Source organism: Phascolarctos cinereus, unplaced genomic scaffold (genome assembly GCF_003287225.1).
Source record: "Phascolarctos cinereus isolate Bilbo 61053 unplaced genomic scaffold, phaCin_HiC Scaffold_726;HRSCAF=1367, whole genome shotgun sequence".
Classification (NCBI taxonomy): domain Eukaryota; kingdom Metazoa; phylum Chordata; class Mammalia; order Diprotodontia; family Phascolarctidae; genus Phascolarctos; species Phascolarctos cinereus.
This window is the reverse complement of record NW_027556098.1, coordinates 200,221,772-200,239,152: the sequence shown is the minus strand read 5'-3', so window position 1 is coordinate 200,239,152 and position 17,381 is coordinate 200,221,772. Positions and strand designations below refer to the sequence as shown.

Below are 17,381 nucleotides of genomic sequence, written 5' to 3'. Positions count from 1 at the left end.
AAGGTCCCATATATATAAATATATTTATAACAGCACTTTTGGTAGTAGCAAAGAACTGCAAGCAAATAATACTCATCAATTGAAAAACATCAAATGAACAACATATGGGATATGGAAGCAATGGACTATTTCTGTGCTACAAGATACTAATATGAAGAAGTCAGAGAAATTTGGAAAGGCTTGTATGTACTCCTTAGATTTCCCAGTAGGAGACCTCATTAAACATCCAAAATTACTTATTGTGAATAAACCCCTACAAATGTCATGGCTATCCCCCCTCAAATGCTGATGTTTCCCATTACTCTACACTAATGTTTCTTGGAATTATATAATCTGTAGCTTCTTTAGCTGTTCAGCAATTGATGGTTACTCACTTTGTACCTTGTTCTTTGTTGGCACAGTAAGTTCTCATACAAACATTTTGGTAGCTGACTGTAGTCTCTGTAGAGTGTTACAATCATAGCTGGGCAAAGTGATTTTCTATGTTAGATCATTTGGAAAATATATTCAACCGAGTTTGATGTTATTTGATTAGCAAGAAGTTATTGTTTAATTCTGTCTTGTCAAAACAATAGGATTTGTTTTAAATCTGTAACATTGCTTTTATTATTATTAAGCTTCAAAGTTTTCTTCCATTTTGATTTTGGGAAATTCTTTGATAACCAAGGTTGTTAATTTTTCAAAATGATACCTAGAGGGTGATACAATTGTATACTTAGGAAATTAACTTCTCTTGATCTGGACACTGTGAAATGGATGAATTAAACTCTTAGAGAATGTGAAAAAAAATGGGAGAGGGAAAGTAGGCAGAAACAAGAAAACAATTTACACAACTACCACAATATAAAGAAACAAAACACTCATAGACTTCAAAACTCTGATAAATGCATTATGCAGCTGTGATTTCAGAGGACTGGTGAAGTATGTTTCCTTTCCTTTGACAGAGAGATGCTAAACTACAGGTGCAGAATGAGGAATAGATTTTAGAAATCCAATATGTTGATTGTTTTTTCACTGTGCTTATTTATCATAGGGGAGAAATACACTGGAGGGATATATTGGGGGGGGGAATCATGGAAAAGTGACAGTGATGTAAAAGAGTAGCAACCTTTTAAAAGGGGAGGGGGGAAATAAACCCATGTCTGAGACCTAGCACCATGATATTCTGTTGAAATAGAACAAAGAATAGAAAACTGAGAAATGTGGTTTTTTTTAATATTCTCTCCTTTCTATCTGTCTGGTATGGGCATTGCTGGGCAGGTGGACACCATCATGGGATTAGGGAGGGGCCTTATTATTGGAGGGACAGGCATCATAGGCATGTGGCCTCCCATGGCATCCTTATGCCAGGAGGCAGCCCGCACAGGCATCATTCCAGGAGGGGAGCCCATCATGCTAGGATGAGGATGTAGGATAGAGGTCCTCCTAGTGGAGGAGCAGAGAACAGGCTGGGAGGAATTCTTCCTTGCTGAAATGCAGTGGTTGTTTTATCAATCAGGCTCTGGGCTCTCTCTTCCATCCATTTTTCATAATAGTCTCTCACATTCTCTTTGTGCTTCCTCTCACTGCAGTGTGTCTTCCTCACAGATGGAGAATCATGATTGAAGCACATATTACAGTAATGATACTAAACTTGAGCATGATGTTGCACAGTTGTGCCTTGTTCTGTCCAAGGTTATCTTTAAAATAGACTGGCTGGGTTCCTTACCTTCTTCACTGTTTCTCTTAACAAGTTGTCCACATATAAGACTAACTTTAGGATGCTTTTATCTGACAGATAAAATGGGACCCAGCTCTTCAGACAGATACTCAACAGGGATCTAAATGATGGACTGCACCCTACCAATGAGAAGATGAGGGCACACCATCACCAACTGCCTGAAGTGCTTGGAGGACTGTGGGAGGGAGAGGGAAAGAGAGGAGGAGAGAGAGAGGGACAAAGAGAAGGAGAAGGCAATAGAAACCAAGAAAGAATGAGTGAACAACCGTGCCCAGCTCACTCCTGAGAGAGAGGGCCATAGCTTCTGGACTTGCATTAGCTTGCAGCTTACTCAGACAATTCTACTTTTAAAGGAGTTGTTTTTTTCAGTGAATTTTTTTCCCATTTGGTAAATTCTATTTTTTAAGAAGTTTTCTTAGGTCAACTTTTGTGCTTCCTTTTCCAAGATATTGACTCTTTTTTTCATAATTCTCCTGCATAACTCTCATTCCTTTGCAATTTTTCTTCTATCCTTACTTGATCTTTGAGATGCCTTTTAAGTTCTTCCAAGGGGACTTTTTGGGCTTCATACCAATTCATATTCCCCCTGAGGCACATTTGACATTATTGTCCTTTTATGAGTTTCTGTTTTGATCTTCCCTGTTGCCATAGTAGCTTTCTATGGTCATGGATTTTTTCTGCTTCTTTCTTATTTTCTGCCCATTTCATCACTTTTAAAGTTAAGCTCTGCTCCTGGGAAACAGGGGGCATTATCCTAAGCTTTTTATTCTGGGACTGAGAGGCCTGGTCACTGGCTTTCCACACTAGGCCTTCAGGTGCTTGTGGCTTGCCCACTGTCCTAGGGTAGCCCAGCCTAGTTGTACCTGCTGTGCTGGGATTCCAGGGCTCACAATTTGCATTCTGTGCTGGGGCTAGGGGCCTCACTACTGACCTTCAGAAATATTTTTGAAATGCATTAGTTCAATGTTCTTCTTTAGAAAGTTTCCCAAGCAATATCAATATGTCAATACAATATGTCTATGGATGTATAGTATTTTAGATGTGGATACTACTGCAATCATCACATATTACAAGGCATACATGCTTTTTCATGCCATGTGATTTTTGGTTATGTTTTCCATAATTTATTTTGAATCATCTCTATAATATGCTGGAGGTCCTCTGTATTATTTTAATATTTTACTTATACCCATACAATACCCTAATATAATACATGAAAACTGCTTTACAAACTTAAATGGCTATATAAATGTGAGGTGGTATTATTATTATTATTGTGGTAGTGGTGGTGGTGGTTACTGTTATTCTTTGCAATTTGCCCAAGGCGTTTTTTTTTGGTTATTCCTAATATTTCTTTTTGTAGCACTTTTTATTTCCAAGTTGCTTTGGTAGCATACTATAGCCTACTCACACTTATCCTTTTGTCTTTCTTTAGGATTGTAGGTCAACTGAAATGCCAAACATATCACCAAAGTATTCATGGGTTAAATGGTTGTTGTAAGTTCCTCAAAGAAATATTTGGTGCTTCATTGTGGTGATTTCATCTACCAGTGCCAAATGCATACCAGGATTTCAGCATCTATCAAATTAACCTTGACTGCAATTAGAAGTCTTCCCAGCTCCCAAGCAAATCTCATTCCATTTAGAGAGAATTTATTTCCTAGATAGTTACTGTTGTCTTCAAGTTATTCCATGCTTCTTTTTATAGTTGTAAGGTTTGTCTTCCAAAATGTCCTAGATTGACACCACTATCCTTTCGAATCTTGTATCTAGATGAGCTTATTGTTATTGTCTTTGTTGTTCATCCTTGGGTTCTCTAAGAGGACCAATGATATCACCTTGACTTGTGATTGGACATAATTGGATATAAATGAGGCAGAGCTGCACAAAATCACCAGCCTTACTCTCTTCCCCAGGGTCATAGAAGAGTGGGGATTATGGAGTAGGTGACCTCTAGATTTTTAGATTTAAAATCTAAGCCATCAAAACATAGACAAAGAACATCCTAGACTTGAGTTAGGGCTATTATTGGCCATTCAATGAAAACCAGAAAGATTTGGGTTTAAGGGCAGTTAAGTAGCTCCATTGTGAACTTAGTTTGGAACTTTTAATTTTTATTGATATTACTATATCTCTAAGGCACCTTGTGTTTATTATTTTTTTGTTTTATAAGCTTAATACCCATCAACAAAGACAAATAGGATAATAATATAATAAGGAATAGACTCTAAAAGAAATTTTTTGTAACAGAGTAGAACCAAATCCATTAACAGATAAAAGAAATGTATATCCTTTGTGTTCTTTTATCAAGAGATTCTGTGGTTCTGTTGTTTTTGATTTTGACTACAACTATACTTTAAAAAAAAACTTGTGTACATTTCTGGTTTTGTTAGACTCTTTGCAAATAATGACATATAGTTTTTTTCCTCTCATACTCTCTAGTATTCACACTTCTTATTTATTAATGGCATAATTTTAAAATATTTCCATTACACTGAAATATGATGTATTCAACCATTCTCCAAATACTGAAGACACAGTTTTTTTCCAGATTTTTACTGTTAAATTGTGAGAGATACTAATTGAATTATTGCTCCATGAATCTGTTCAAGAAGTCTAGTTCCATAAGCTACCAATGTGGCAGGATCATACCATTGTTTCTAAACTCCTGCCTCCTTATCAAATACTCCTAAAGAAATCATGCTGTCATTGCTTTTCTGTTTCTGTTTTCTAGGAATCATTTTCCTTCAGCTACTACTTTCCTCTCATTATAGATACCTTTAGTTAAGGAGAAGTTAGTTTTAAAATACTGATAAAGCTCGTTGGCAAGTGTCACAAATCTTGTTATGTTTCTTAACCTTGTGAGGATGATTATCAGTGAAAATTTCAATTGTGTCAATATGTTTCTAATGTAGATTTAGAGATGTATAATACTATGTCCCCTATGGTGGAGGAATATGTGAACACTAAGCACTCAACATAGTAGTCCAACTATCAGTTGTATGTTGATACTCTCCAGTATGCCACCATGAAACAAAAATACAGAACATGAGGTGACATATAGTGATGTAGGTTTCTAGCCTAGGATTGACAATAAAGTGTATTCACTGCTGACACTCTTTTGTACTATGTCTCTGAAATAAGCCTTATTTATAATAATTATTTTCTGCACTTCTAAATTCAAACTTGAGTACTAATCAGAATCCCTTAGGTTAACAGAAAAACAACTTTAAAATAAATATTTTTGTATATCTGTGAATATTTTATATTCACCATTTCCCTTTTCTATGTTTTTTAAAGATAAAGTCTTATAATAGAATCTTGAGGCCAAAAGGTGTGATCTGTTTTCTATATTATTAAGATCATCTCCAAAATGATTGTACTAATTTACAATTTTACCACCAGATTATCAAAGTGTCTGTTCACCTATAGCTCTCCCAACATTTTAAAATTACCTTATTTTTATTGATGCTTTTCATTTTTGCATAATATTTGCTCTGAAAAATTTATCTCTTCCCAATTTTTCTACCCAGTAAGCCATCCTTTGTAAAAATATATTTGAAAAAGAAGTGGAAAAAAATGCGGCACAGGAACACTGAAATGATAAAACATTATTTTTTTCTCCCTCTAACTTTCTTCCATTCATCAATAAAAAGAAAAGATAGAAAGAATTATAGAACTCCTATATCACAAAAAACATACTCAAACAAAATAAATCCCCACATTGGTCATTTCTTAAAATGTCATTTTTTTCATGATTATTGGCACATCATCCCTCTGTTATGAAGTTGGTGAAATTCTGATTCATCACAACTCACAAACCATGGCTGATCATTTAGTTGATCAGAATTCTTATGTTTTTCAAAATTGTTAATCTTTTCTAAAAATGATATTATAATATAAATCCTTCTCCTAGTTCTGCCCACTTTATTAAATCAATTCATTTAAACTTTCAACATTTCTTTGAAACCATATTTTCCCTCATTTCTTACAGTACCAATATTCCACTACATTAGTATTTCACAATTTCTTCCCCAATTCTTTAAAATCCCCTTAGTTTCTAATTTTTTGCTACCACAAAAGAATATATGTAGATATAGATATATGTGTGTGTATACATGCACATAGATGAAAGAATATATATACCTACATATATATATTTATGTGTTTATGTATATATATATGTGCATATAACACTTTTCTTGCTAGAAGGTCATGTTAAAAGACTGTAAAAGTTGGGGTTAACTGTGAGGCAATCTTTGAGCCAACTAATTCATCTAGAGGGTAACCCTGATCAATGAAATCCAATCCCCAAAAAGCACCAAATGTGGTTCTAAACTAACCACTTCATCTTGGGGGCAACTTCATTCACTAAGACTTAATTAGGAAATCTCTTCTGACCTACCCAAATGATGCCAGTGGGCATGTACACATCATACCTAGGGAAATACTTTCAAAAATTTTGAAAGAAAACTGCTGCCCTCTTAGTCATCAAGTTGTTTGGAATGTCCCCCAATCAATCCCATACACTTTCCCTAGTTAAATAATTTCTGATCAAATGTGTATCTGAGAATTCTGGATAGCTCTCTGGAAACTTCTCTTCTTGTTTGCTTTACTCATTCCCTCATATTTCTCCCTAGGAACTGATAGCAGTGTCCTTTAAGTGCATTACATTCGCATACTTGTAGGAAAGGATATATTTAACAATTACAGTATTTGTAACTGCAAAGTCATGCTGATTTGATGTATATATGGACATTGCTTGCTAAAGAACACATATATTTGTAAACATATTTACACAAAATGGATTGTGTGGCAGAAAAACAACTTTGTTATGAGAATGTATCATTTGCTCAAATTACCTCTCTCCTTACCCCCAATTTTGCTCTTGTTTTTGAAGCAATACTTTAATCATGCCTTTTCCTTCCTCCCACCCCCTATTTAGATTGAACTAGTTTATTTTTCCTCTTTAAAAATTATTGTTTTAAGAACAACTTTGAGTGAAAAAGTTATTTTGTCTATTATAAATACCCAAATTAACTAAAAAGGACATGTGAAGACTACTCTCTGCATCCAGAGAAAGAACTGATAAATAGATGTGTAGAAAAATTTTATACACACATACATATATACATACATACATTATACATATGCATATATATGCATATATACGAATATATATGAATATGTATGTGTATGTGTGTGCGTATATATATATATATGTGTATATATGTATATATATATATATACATATATACACATATACACACACACACACATATCTATATATATCTATATATATCTATATATATCTATATATATCTATATATATCTATATATATCTATATATATCTATATATCATATATCTATATATATATATATAGATAGATAGATATAGTGGTAGCCATCTCTAGGGTGGGAGGGAGGGAAGAAAGAAGAAAAAAACATATACAAAAAACATTGTATATGTGAAAGGAATAGCAAGTTCTGCATAGTAGATTTGTAGTTTCATGTCCAGTCATGTTTTTTATTGTACTATGTTATGAAAATGCTTGTTTTATTCCATGAATTAAAAATAATATTGAGACATTATTTGAGAAGTAATTGACATGGGGGACTAAAAACTCAGACTGTTGACCTCAGCTGAATCACCTAAGAGTATGCTCAAATGCCTATCCATATTGAATATCCTTAGTTATGGCTAAGTAAATTTCATTTTGTTAACTGTTGAATGGCTTAGGAGTGCCTCATTTTGTCCCAATACAAAAACCTATGCTGCAAAGAAACTGGCCTGAGTCAGGCACAGCCCAGAATTTAAAACCTGACTGAATTGTCTCTAGTTCTACTATGCACAATACACAGAACTTAATTGCCTCCAGTCTTCTTAGATTGAATGTATAAAGATCTGTTGGGTTTTGTTCCCTTTATCTGCCCCATAAATATTGCACTGAATGAGTAACCAGAGTTTTTCTTCACCAACTTCCTTTTACAGTGGAGTTTTGAAACATTGAGTTCACCTACCATAGAAGCACCCTGTACCCTACATTTTCTTACCAAGTGACTGGGATTAGATTCCTTCAATCGGCTGCATAGCAGAACAGGCTGTGTCTAAAATTAACTGTCCAGACTAGGATGGTCTTTCTCTCTCCTGTTTGCTCTTTCCTGTCTATCCAGAAGGTCACAATTCACCCACAGAACAGACACCATGAATTGAACCAGTAGAAAGGATACCTTTGCCTCCTCTCTTTTACCCTAGCTGCAAGAAGTAGGCTTGGAGGTGTTTGTTTCTGTTCTGTTTTCTTTGTTGTTTCAGTTTTAGGTGCCAATGGCCAGGCTGAGAGTTCAAGTCATGGTGACCTTAGAGGCTGGATTGCAGAAAAGATTTTGAAGGTAACCAGTTTGATCAAAAACCCCAGAAATATCAGATGTTTGAGGCTTGAGCCCATGCGAGTTTGGGAGTATTAAGCTGAACTTCGAACTAGTACTATTTTAAGTAAGAATTGAGCTAAGCAATTCATATGTTTGCTATTATACCTTTTGAAGTAAATATTATTTTGTAAAATTCAACTGGACTGATAGTAGCTAAATGGAACTGAGATACAACAGATCATACCCTATACTTGGGGAAATATCATCACTGAGAGTAGGAGACTTTTGGAAGAAGCTTAAACATGCTCTCCTGGGGTTCTTCAATACTTTTAAGGGAGAGGGGTGAGGTGTAAAATAATTGTCAGCAGGAGCCAGGTAGTTGATGTTATACTTATATGTATAGACTCCACATTGCTTCATTCAAATGCTATTGATTGGTTATGTATTTTAAGTAGACCTGAACTAGCTGCATGTATGCCAATTTGTGCCCTAGTAAACTTAATCTGCTACTGAAGCTTTTTAGTGTGCTGATAAATTTCTTGTCTTTTCAGTTTGGCTATGTACTTTACTTGACCATACTTACAAACCAAAAGGGTGGGATTTCCCCTGGGATTTGTGGAAATCTTGTCTTAGAAATTACCCCAAAAAAGTTGAAGTTCTTTTTGCCTAATATTAGGGTCCTAATGTGTTAGAAGTTTTCATTTCTTCCTGCAGAATCAAAGAGACTTTAGGACTTAGTACATTTACTTGAGAAGGGATTCTTGGGCCATTTTCCTGCAAATGGCCAAGTAACTTAGAGATAGAGGCCTCCCTTAGGATTCTTATGTCCATGTTAATTTTTCACTATTTGGCATAACTCCATAGATTTCATTGCTTCTTATTTTTTGGCATGATGCCACCAAAACAGGCTATAACATTTCTCCTGTCTCCAAAACTTATGACTTCTTAGATAAGAGCATACCTTGAACTAATTGCCCACATAGCACCTGAGATCACAGATAATGAACTTTCACATATTCTCATTAACAGGCCTTCAGATAGGGTAAATGAACATTCTAGTACTATGCCTTTTCCACTTACTCTATTATATACAATCCTCAAATATCTCACTGGAACAGAGGTAATAGATTACACCTTGCTTTCTCATCAATCACTGGCACAAAACTCTTGAAGAAACAAGGAAAACTGGGGAAAACAGAATCAAAGATGAAATATAGATATAGATAAGTTATCTCCATCTGTATCTATCTATCTATATCTATATCTATACCTATATCTATATCTATATCTGGTGAACCAAATCTAGTTGATATATCCTGCATATATTAATCTGATGCCAGTTTGAAGATTCACAGCATCCTTTGTCTCCAGTTTATCCTTCTTTATTGTAAAGAAGATCCTTTAACACATTTAATTTGGGTGTATAGTTTGCTTGTTGGTTTGGTTTTTTTGGTAAGAGTGAGGGAACTTTTCTTTCTTCTTATAATAGATGTTGAATTACCATAAAATCACTTATATAGACAAGCATTTGCCACAAAATGTAGCAATTAAGAGATATAGAAGAACTTAATAAATTTTCCTGTTTATTTTAAGAGAAAACTCCTATAGACTAAAAAATACATCTATTCAAATGAATGGTTCATCTGAGCAACCCTGACTTGTGTAGTTATATAGGTATTTTTAACTTAGATTTCCATTTTATCAAAGACAGGAAATTTGGTTTGGGATTGCCTTTTTTCTACCCCATTCTCTTTTGAGTTTCTCCTTCTTTTTTCTCTGTTTCTCTGAAGCACAATTTTGGAATATTTAGTGACTTAGTACAATGCTCTGAGGATTTGTCAATTGATAGCAATTGCTTTAACTTGATCTGAGAAGTGTGAAGTATTTCAGATACTTATCTTTTTGGCTGTGAGGCTTGAGCTATTGTTGGTTTACTTTCTGGGAGTAGATATGTCTTTCTACCAACTTTTATTGTTACATTAAATTTTGAAATATCCATCTCTTGCCTTGAAAATGTGGCATTATAGAGTAGATGATTCTGGGTTCATGGCCCATGCCACTTAATTTTGTATATATTGTCTTCAAGTTTCTTCAACTTTCCTTTTTCTTCTGTGATTCTTATCAATGTTAATTGGGGGAAAATTGTTTTTCTTCTGTAAGCTTGAAATATTTCTTTTTCTTTTCTTATGTAGAAAAAATCTATACTCTAAATTTTAGTTATATTCTGTTAGAAACAATATATTGATATAGAAGCATTTATACTTCTAGGGAAGTTCAGAGTTCCCTCTTCTAATCTGGATAACCTCTATCTCCCAAGCAATTTACAATTTGCAGTGTATTTTAATCAAAAAATAAAAGGCAAAATTATGCTACATAATAAAACAAAGATGTTTAATTAATATTTAGAGTTTTTAAAATTATTGTCACCCAAAATAGAAATAGTTCAATTAATGCCAGGTAATTTTCAGAGAAAATATCTTTCACAAAACAGTCAATACTTCTATAACTGTTCCTCTTTCAATTTAGTCAAAAGTGAATGAAGAGATACTGCTCTTAATTTATTAAAATTGGAAGATACTCCTAATCTTGGTTTTGTCTCAACAAATAAAACAAATTCTTTCTGTGTTCAAGGGAAAGGAAAGTTTAAAAAGAAACATTTAGAAAGCAACTACTTTATTTCAGGAGGGTAGGATACAGAGATTAGGAGTAGAAGGAATTTAGGCTTGAGGGTCAGCCAATGAAAATGTCTTACATTCTTATAAATTTGATTCAGTTCTCTATATATTTTAGAACTGAAGCCTTTGTCAGGGACACTGGTTGTAAAATTTGTTTCCCAGCTTTCTGCTTCCCTTCCAATCATGGGTGCATTGGCTTTGCTTGTGCAAAATGTTTTTAATTTAATATAATCAAAATTATCCAGATGTAGGCTATTAAACCAAGCTTATTAGTCCTCAAAAAAAAAAGGCTTTTAGTTTTGCTCATCATTTTTATCATCTTTTCAGTTTCTATTTTATTTCTCTTTTAACATTAAAGATTTTGTCTCATACTTTTATTTTGCTCTTTTGAATTTATTTATTTGTTTGCTTTCTAATTTTTTAATTTATATTTGCTTCTTATTATGCTTCTTTTCTATCTTATTAATGTATGCTTTTAGGCATATATTTTTCCTTGGAAGACTGCTGTAACTGTATTTCAAAAATTTTAGTGTATTTTTCATCATTATAATTACAATTGTCTTTCTCTTAGTAACTATTGTTATCCAAAATGTATAAGGTTCCCTTTTGATTACATGTCGATTCTAATGTAGTGTATCAGTGCAAAATTGCCCATATTATTTCCCCCACCCAAAAAAAAATTGGCTCTTTGGTCAACGGACATGAACCTATCAGATAGCCTGACATGATTCCCTTAGTTACCAATTGATTTTTCTAATTTGGCCTTTTGCTTATGTATGACCCAGTATCATGCTGACTGCAAAAATATGCTGGAGGTTTAATTGTTCCTACATGTTCTCAATTCTGTTTAGCTACTCAAGTGTTTACAACTAGATCTATATGTAATTTGCTTCAATTTGATAAGTAGCTCAACCCAAACAAATCCTTCATTGAAGATGCCACACGTGGTCAGGCAAGTCAAACTACCCAACACTAAAAGAAAATGTATATCTAATTAATTCCTATTCCAGAAATGCTCCTTTTTATAGCCACATACATACATGCACATGCATACACACACACACACACACACACACACATATATACACATGCATATATGTACATATATTGTATGTATATGTGTATACATACATACACACACATACATACATATATATGTGTGTATATATATATATATATATATACAACTAAAGCTCCAACTTTAATTACAAAAACCTGAGGCTGCTACTCCTTCAATCCACAGAATCCTTCCCCAAAGTTGATGCTGATATTAAACAATGCAGATAGAGCTACTGGTGTTGCCATTTTGTTTTGCTTTAACGTTGAGGCAAAAAATAATAAAGTTAAATTGTGAACAGAAGACCCATAGCAAATCCTCGTTAATGTCGATGACAAAATAATTTAAAGTTGTCCTCTGACCTGCATGCCAAGATGAGAATGGTAAGAATGGAGGCAATTGGAACAAAAGCTAATTCCAGGTCAACCAAAACAGACAGTTCTTCAGCTTAAAAATAAATCATTATGATTTGAGGCAAGAATAGAGTTTTGTGCTTGGAGCTAGGAGATTTGAATTCACATCTGGTCTTGCATACTGTATTTTATCTTGGGTATATTACTTTACCTCTTATACCCTCATGTTTTGGTTGTGTAAAGTGAGGATGATGAAATTTGAATTACGGATTGTGTATGGTATTGTATGTGTGCAAGGGGGAGGTATTGATCCAATTGATAACTACATTGTGGTTAGCAGCTCTATGTTTATGATTCAGGAGTATAGAACCTTGGACAAATAAATCTATACACTAATTGTCAGAACCAAAAATAGGGCAAATTTTTTTGCTTGATTTCCCCTATTTTTATAAAGTTGTTATGAGGGAAGTGCTTTGAAAACCTGTTATTATCCCTTTTTACCTTCAGTCTCCTCTCTATATATCCTTTCACTTGGTGATTTCATCAACTCATACTGGTTTATTTTTTACTCTGTGTGTGTGTGTGTATGTGTGTGTGTGTGTGTGTGTGTGTGTGTGTGTGTGTGTGTGTGTGTAACCAGCCTCAGTCTCTCTTTTGAACTTGGGGGTGTCTATAATCTTTCAGAAAAAGAAAGCAAGAGACTCTAAACCTATCATCAGTCTCTCCAGGTCTGCTCTAGAGGTGAGAGGGAAGTGTCATCCTAGCAACAAAGACTCCAGTGTAACCTGTGGCAAGTATTTTACATATTTAGAATCTTTCCTTGAGACTTGAAAAGCAAAGGTGCAGCATTTATGGTACTCTGTGTGGTACCATATGTGAAAGTGCATTTTAAATACAAATAATTACAGGCAGATATGATAATTTTATTTTGAAATAACTTTCTTTATCATCTACTATCTCCATTTCCTTTGCCTCGTGGATAAATAATATACTCCTTTGGTTGGGGCTCATTGTTCCTTCCTGGTACTCTTAAATTCTGGATGTTCTTGTGCTACAATAATGGTAAAACAAGTATAACAGCATAAATTATCCTCACTGAAGCAGATTCTATGATCAAAATGCATCCAAAACTCCATTTTCCATAAGCAGCATTTCTTGCTTTCAACTTAGTTTTTGATACTCGACACCTTCTCCGCTCTTTCAGTTGATTCTCTACTCTTATCAGAGGCCTGGTGGTTGAAACAGCAAACTCCTCTTCAAGCCTTTCTTTATAGAGTGATCTGAAATTTCATAACTCTTCATGTAACTCTCTGTTTTCCATCAGCCACTTTGCTTTCAGCATCATGGAACATCATGCCAACTTGGTGGTACTGCCCCCTCCTCCAACTTTTCAGTTCCTTTTGTGTGCTGTCTTCCTCCATTAACTGAAGGATATGAACAGGCAGTTTACAAGGGAAGAAATCAAAACTATCAATGGTTTTATGAACAAGTAAAATAATTAATAATCAGAAAAGTAAATCTAAGGTTCCACATTACACTCTTTAGATTGATAAAACTGACTAAGAAAACAAAACAAATGAAAGTTACAAGGGCTGTTGGAAAATATTAATGTTGATGTACTCATTGGTGAAGCTATAAATTCATATAGCAATTCTGGAAAGCACTTTGTGACTTCCCAAGAGTTACAGCATCATAAATACCCTTTGAACTAAGGACACTGGGGCTTTAACTAGATATTTTTTTTTAAAGCAGCAGATAACCCTATACACTCACACACACGTTATACATGTCACAATATATACATCTAAGTGTGTGTACATAATATACATACATATACACATATTTATAAAAATTGAAGGTGGTTATAACAAAGATAAAATGACAAAGAATCAAATGAGATAAAGATAAAATGCTGTTTATACCTATGCTAAGTAGTTCATGTGAAAAAAAAAACCGGGATTTTAGCAGATTACAAAATCAAAATGAGTCAGTAACATGATCTGGTAGTCTCAAAAACTACATTGTATCTTAGTCTAGAAAAGCATCTTAACAGATAGCAAAGATATCTTGCCCACAGAACATGCATTTCCTGTCTACCTTGTCCCTACCCACTCACTTGTATGGACCCATCATGTAAATCATAAAATATAATAAAACTGAGGAACCTTCAAATTTTTTTCAATCTATAGAAAGAATTTAACAATTAAAGTCAAAAATGGTTGCTAACTCTCTATAGGATCATAGGTTCAATTTAAAGGGAACCTGGGAGATTATTATTACTACTCCACTCAGTGCTTTTTCCAAGGTCATATAGGTAGCAATTGATAATACTTGGATTTGTGTCATGGTTGCTGGGCTCTAAATCCTGCATTCTAGCTATTGTACCACGTTGCATCTTTCTTTGTCTTCACTTGAGATCTGTAAGTGAAGAAAAGTGGATGAAAATGAAATTAACAGAAGTGATTCATGCATGTATGTGCAGGAGCCAGTTAACTTTCCAGTATGAATTTATACCTTAGAAATCAGGAAATGCTACAAATAAAGGCATGATTTATTTTTCTTTTTATTGACTAGACTTGAGAGTAAGAGAGTAATGGAGAAGGTGTTAATAATCCAGATTAAAATTAAAAGTGTGTTGCAGATACATTTTTTGGATAGCTAGTTCTTAAACATTTATCAGCCCACTCCTGAATTCATGTGTAAAGTGTTACCTATATTACTTCTAAAGTAAACTCAATTTGTTATTCTATGAATTCATAGTCATTTTGGATATTTCTCGATGAAATTACCTTACAGCACACTTCAAAACAAAAGGGAATAGAATTTGCTCTGATAGTGTTTTAAAAAGACATGCACCTGAATCTCTTATTTCATTTATTTCAAACAATGGCTACTTTAAAAAATATCCTTCAATTTCGACCTCTATTCTGTAAATATATGCATACATTTTTAGAATCTGAAAAATCATACTCACACATGCACATATACATACATATATATATATATTTCTGTTTATATCTTCTCTTTTATTTCTCTTCATACTGATTAAATGCAAAATTAATAGGGACTGGAAAATGCTTCTCTGGTATTTTCTTATTATTTTGGCTTTTTCTTATTACCTTAGTATCATTACTTTTATGTATGTCTCCTTCATAAAAATTGGACCGAAGGGCTGAGTGAGAATCAACTTGGTATCCATCTTCAGTTTATAATGCCACAAATATAGTCAAGCAAAGGAAAGTAACATATATATTATGTATACTTTTCTTCTCAGTCTGTGTGCTCTAGCCTTTTACGACAAGGATCATCACCATCACCACCACTACTGCTACTATTAGTATTACTGCTGCTGTTGCTGACGCTGCTATTACTGGTGTTTATAGTGTTTTGAAGTTTGAAAAGAAATTTATGATTGTCTCATTCAATCTTCACAGTAGCACTGAGAGGTAGGTATTATTATTATCCCTATTTTACAAATGGGGAAACAGATATAGTTAGTCAATTAAGCATCTCCTTTGTGTTAGACACTCTGCTAAACACTCAAGTGCTAAGCAGACAGAGATTAAGTGACTTGCCCAGGGTCCATTAGCAAGTATCTGAGAATATATTTACACTTAGATTTTATGATTTTAGTCCATTACTCTACCCCTTTGCCACCTAGTCAGAATCCTGTCTATTGTATACTGAATACAATGATAGTAAAATAAGGAAGCTGGTTCCTTAGAATGAATATTGCATGACTACCTGTCATTAAAATTCTATGTTCCATCTTTTTTTTTGTAATTTACATTCTTTTTAAATTCCTTTCCTGTGTTGGCTGAAGATTTCTAATCTTTGTATTATGGTTTCTGTTCACACTCACCATATGCTTAGGTCCAACCAATTTTTTTTTCCCTTCATGGCTGGAACAAAGCAATGTTCTTTTTGTTCTAATTTATGCTATAGAGTTCTACTTTGAATAGAAGGTTGGACTATCCTACGATGTAGGCCTTCCAGAGATCTGTACTTTACCTTGCTCCTGTCCCCTGACCCATAACTATAACCCTCTGGCCTAACTCAGTAAGACAGTAACTTCTGCAATGTTTGCTGTTCTTTAAGTAAAATGCTAAGGATATTGAAGAAATTAAATTGATTCTGCATCATTTTGTAATTGATCCTATTCTATAATTATTCTGTATTACTGCCCCATTTTCCCTTTGGGTTGGTTTAAAGGTGTAATTAAAAGAAAAGCTGCTACCTAGTGCACTTTATCTTTAAAAGCCTACTAGCTTATCTGGTATATTTATAAAACATATGTTGTCAAAACTTACCTGTCCTCCTACAATTAAGGACAGTTCTATTGTTGAAATAATCCCTTCTAGGTGTCAGAGAGTCTAAGTCTGTCCCACTAACAAGGTTTGCAAAATGTGGACTGATTTTATGAAACAATTAACATTCCTTAATTGGCAGAGAAGGGTGGTTACTGGCCCTACATGGGTGTTAGACTACTTTCTTAAAAAAAAAATCACGTTGTCCCCACTCCCACAATGCTATATACCTTTTAAGCGGTACCATTGTCTTTCCCACCTGAACTCTGAACTCTCCAACACTATATTAAGGCTGGTGAGTCCTACTTTGGGCTCCTTGGTTATTGAGAGAGACCATTGGCCCAATTCATTAGTTATTGCTAGCCTAACAAATAAATTAATCATGCTCAGACCATTATCTCTCAGCTTACCTTAATTTTCAAATGTAACAACATGTAACATATAGACACTGTTAATGTTTCTTGCGCTTTCATATGAGGCCACTGTATTACTACTTTCATTTAACTGTTTTTCTTTATTATAAGAAATATCTCAGTCAGTGGGAATAATCTGTAAATGTATGTAATTTTAAAAAGCACATTAATAAAACTGAAAAAAATCCTTCAATGTTAAACTTATGAACTGACAGATCAATGATATCAATAAATATTAAATAATTCTATTCAACTTTATTTTCTTTAACAAGAGAAGGACTTGATGGCTACTATAACTAGATATTCAGAGAGAAGATACCCACAAAATTTAGATAAATGCAAATTCTATTTTAAGCTCCCAAAGGATGAAGCAAAGAAATCTAAAAGTGAGAATCCCTAAATAATGAGAATGTAAAAACCTAGATTTCCACAGCTATGATCTGGTATTCTATACTACTCCTTTTCCAAAGACCAGCATGAGTTGAG

General features: G+C 34.0%; 1 pseudogene; it reads right to left on the bottom strand.

Moving 5' to 3' along the window:
• Positions 1-1,229: 1,229 nt before the first annotated feature.
• LOC110203139 (U1 small nuclear ribonucleoprotein C pseudogene) overlaps positions 1,230-17,381 on the bottom strand; it is a 30,637-nt pseudogene continuing 14,485 nt past the window's right edge.